The sequence below is a fragment of the Littorina saxatilis genome, linkage group LG5 (assembly GCF_037325665.1).
Source record: "Littorina saxatilis isolate snail1 linkage group LG5, US_GU_Lsax_2.0, whole genome shotgun sequence".
Classification (NCBI taxonomy): Eukaryota; Metazoa; Mollusca; class Gastropoda; order Littorinimorpha; family Littorinidae; genus Littorina; species Littorina saxatilis.
In genome coordinates this window covers 56,337,545-56,341,538 of record NC_090249.1, presented here as the reverse complement: position 1 = coordinate 56,341,538, position 3,994 = coordinate 56,337,545, and the positions used below count along the sequence as shown (strand labels likewise).

Here is a 3,994-nt window from a genome sequence, read left to right as displayed (position 1 = left end):
CTTGTCGTCATCGTCATCGTCACCCACTCCCCCCCCCCCCCCCCCCCACCCCACTTCTTCCTTCACCTTTCGACGTCATGACGTCATCTATCGTATGATTACAAATGACGAAGTTATACACAATGATGGCATTGGTGGCTATGATGATTATGATATTTTTCAATGTATTAGAAGACTAGTTAGCTCAACATTCAATGTACTTTCTGTCATCTTTGAGAAAGAAAAAATCTTCTTTTTTTTCTATAACCCACCGAACTCTGTCATGGATTACAAGTTATCCCCCCCTCTGCTTCTTTCTCTCTGTAAACTTGTAGGGCTAGTTATTTTTCGGTAACTTACCCAACAACCAAAATCACTTACCCAACAACGGGCCTGAATCCTCGATAGCTCATGGGTAGAGACTGTACACATTGTGGATCTACTTTTTGCGACTCAAAAGTTCAGAACACTCTAATGTACAAAATATGCATTTCTGGAGCAAACAATACAACCATACCGTATTTAAACCAGCAACTACAGACTTGAACACATGAATCTCCATGTAAAATCCATGAGTTTGGTTGTTTTCTGAATTCAGATCTGCCGTGCACAATCTGTCAATCGTTTATCGCTAGCAAGATTCCAAGGAAAAGTAACTCTCATACTTTGTCTAGCGACACGAGTAGTTCCCCTTCCAGATTTCGGCTGCACCGACAAGACTGCAATCCGACGGTCAGTTTTCAACAATATTTCATTTTATAAACAGATCACACGCAATCAATTGCAAACATTTAATCAACGTAAAGAACATGCAGCGGTTTCATACACTATTTTGCCCCAGAAAGCTAAACTTCATACAGTTTTTAACGTTGGAACACGGGTGTAAAACTTCGTCTGCTAGTCACATTCGAAGAAAGAACATTTCCTGAGCGATACCAAAACATGAACAGAACACACACTATCTGCCTTTACCGCCACAGCAGAATGACAACATAACTGTGTACTTGATTTTAGTTCAAAACATGGAAACTGACAAGAAGTGTTAACAAAATTGAATGATTTGCACGGAACTATACAACCGCGCATTAATCGATCGCCTGCGCAGGTAGACTGGTTGGGTGAATATGATTCGATCAAACTTTCGCACAAAACTCCTCTTTTCTTTGAATAACTGAAGAAAGGAGGGATAAAGAGGTTACATACCTCGTCTCAGTGATTATCAAAAATAATGGTCTCAGTTCGCGGTCATGAAAAAGCTCGCTGAAGCTCGCATTTTTCATGATCCGCTAACTTCGACCATTATTTTTGATAATCACTGAGACTCGGCATGTAACCTCTACATCTTTCCCGTGCGCACTTGGTCTTGTGCTTGCGTGTAAACACGAAGGGGGATAAGTCACTAGCAGGTTTGCACATACGTTGACCTGGGAGATCGAAAAAAAATCTCCACCCTTAACCCACATGATTTGAAAATACGACCTTCCGCTAAGGAAGCCGGAGTCTTATCGACTAGGCCACATTGCCCGTCGCTCACAAACAAACACATAAACACACACATACAAACGCGCACACACACATATATATACACCCACAAATTATGTTTTACACATAAAAAAGGGAGGGGGTCAGCCTTTTACTGGAAATCAAGAAACAAAAGTTATATAAATGTTGTACAATACCACACACACACACACATACGCACACACACACACACACACACACACACGCACGCACACACACACACACACACACACACACACACACACACACACACGCACACACACACACCCCTTGGCAATGTTTCTATTGCGAACGCGCGTATGCGTCTCTCTCTCTCTCTCTCTCTCTCTCTCTCTCTCTCTCTCTCTCTCTCTCTCTCTCTCTCTCTCTCTCTCTCTCTCTCTCTATCTCTCTCTCTCTCTCTCTCTCTCTCTTCTCTCTCTCTCTGTCTCTCTCTCTCTCTCTCTCTCTCTCTCTCTCTCTCTCTCTCTCTCTCTCTCTCTCGACGAGGGTCATGGTGTATGTGTGTGTGCGTGTGTGTGTGCGTGTGTGTGTGCCTGTGTGTGTGTAGAGCGATTCAGAGTAAACTACTAGACCAATCTTTATGAAATTTGACATGAGAGTTCCTGGGTATGATATCCCCGGACATGTTGTTCATTTTTTTGATAGATGTCTTTGATGACGTCATATCCGGCTTTTTGTAAAAGTTGAGGCGGCACTGTCACACCCTCATTGTTCAATCAAATTGATTGAAATTCTGGCCAAGCAATCTTCGACGAAGGCCGGACTTCGGTATTGCATTTCAGCTTGGTGGCTTAAAAATTAATTAATGACTTTGGTCATTAAAAATCTGAAAATTGTAAAAAAATAATTGTTTTATAAAACGATCCAAATTTACGTTCATCTTATTCTTCATCATTTAGTAATTCCAAAAACATATAAATATGTTATATTTGGATTAAAAACAAGCTCTGAAAATTAAAAATATTAAAAATTATGATCAAAATTAAATTTTCGAAATCAATTTAAAAACACTTTCATCTTATTCCTTGTCGGTTCCTGATTCCAAAAACATATAGATATGATATGTTTGGATTAAAAACACGCTCAGAAAGTTAAAACGAAGAGAGGTACAGTAAAGCGTGCTATGAAGCACAGCGCAACCGCTACCGCGCCAAACAGGCTCGTCACTTTCACTGCCTTTTGCACTAGCGGCGGACTACGTTCAATTTCATTCTGTGAGTTCCACAGCTTGACTAAATGTAGTAATTTCGCCTTATGCGACTTGTTTTTTATTTGCCATGTGCTGGATTTTGACGTCGATATGCCCCGATTTTATAACTTTTTCAGATCGGAGTGATCGGCATGGTCGTCGGAAGGACTTAGCGCTGTGTGACTGGGGTGTTCGCACGAAAGTAGGTGGGAATGAATGACAAGGCCGAGTTATGACACAGTGTGCGTTTATTGTTTGTCGGTTATCAGTACCGCTAGGAGACTATATCTTCTAGCAGACAGGCGTTGTCGGTCTTTGATAGACGTGGGCAAACTTGTTCGGTTTTGAAAGAACGATATGCCGAACAGTCGTTATCGTTATGGGCAGAATATACCTGCGCAGTTTCAGCGGCACAGACGACGCACTGCCTATTATTGATGCCGCGATAGGGATTATGACGAGTACTTGGCCTGTTTTCCTTTCATGCAACGTGTAGCGGGCTGGGATAATCTGCAGTGCGTCGTCGGTCCTGCTGAAGTTTCATAGGTGAGCGGAGCCCCTTATGCTGAATGGAGGGTATGTCGAGTGAACGTCGTACTAAATGACAGGTAGAGATTACTTTGGCTCTGCGACAACGACATGAAATCAATATAAATGCTGTTTATATATTATCTCTTTCTCTCTTTTTGGGGGGTACCCTTTTCTCTCTCTTACTGTTGAATTTGTATATGTTATTAGATAACATAAATTTTTCTTTCTTGTTTTAAAGTTTGCTTAACGCAATTGTGTTTTTTATTCAATTAATTTATTTTGCAGTGTTCATAAATGTGATTTAATTCATTGTTGTTGTTGTTGTTGTTGTTGTTGTTGTTGTTGTTGTTGTTGTTGTTGTTGTTGTTGTTGTTGTTGTTGTTGTTGTTGTTGTTGTTGTTGTTGTTTTTGTTGTTATTGTTGTTGTTGTTGTTGTTGTTGTTGTTGTTGTTGTTGTTGTTGTTGTTGTTGTTGCTGTAAATCAGATTTGTTTTATTTCCACACAATAAGAAGGATACTTTGCTCGCATACACTTTTAGAAGGTCCTGTTATATGTTTGGGGAAAAACCCCTTGTCTGATCGAGAGACTGTCACAGTCCAGGAGGCATGCTGTACAGTTGCTTTTTCACAAACACGCTGGTAAACCGGTTGTGTAATCCGAGAACACACGCTTTCCACACATGTATATATTTTCGCTCGGGAGTATAACGCTGTTAATTTTGCTCTCTCATATTTCAAAACGCCCCGGACACGGTATAAACAAGATAAAAG

The 3,994-nt window shown here is 40.7% G+C and overlaps 1 long non-coding RNA gene across 1 annotated transcript in view; it reads left to right on the top strand.

Annotated features, from left to right (window-relative positions):
• Positions 1–3,355, top strand: part of LOC138965902 (uncharacterized) — an 8,371-nt gene extending 5,016 nt beyond the window's left edge. The window contains exon 5 of the long non-coding RNA XR_011455557.1: positions 2,830–3,355. This is a non-coding gene — a long non-coding RNA (uncharacterized lncRNA). The remainder of the gene's footprint in view (positions 1–2,829) is intronic.
• Positions 3,356–3,994: the final 639 nt, after the last annotated feature.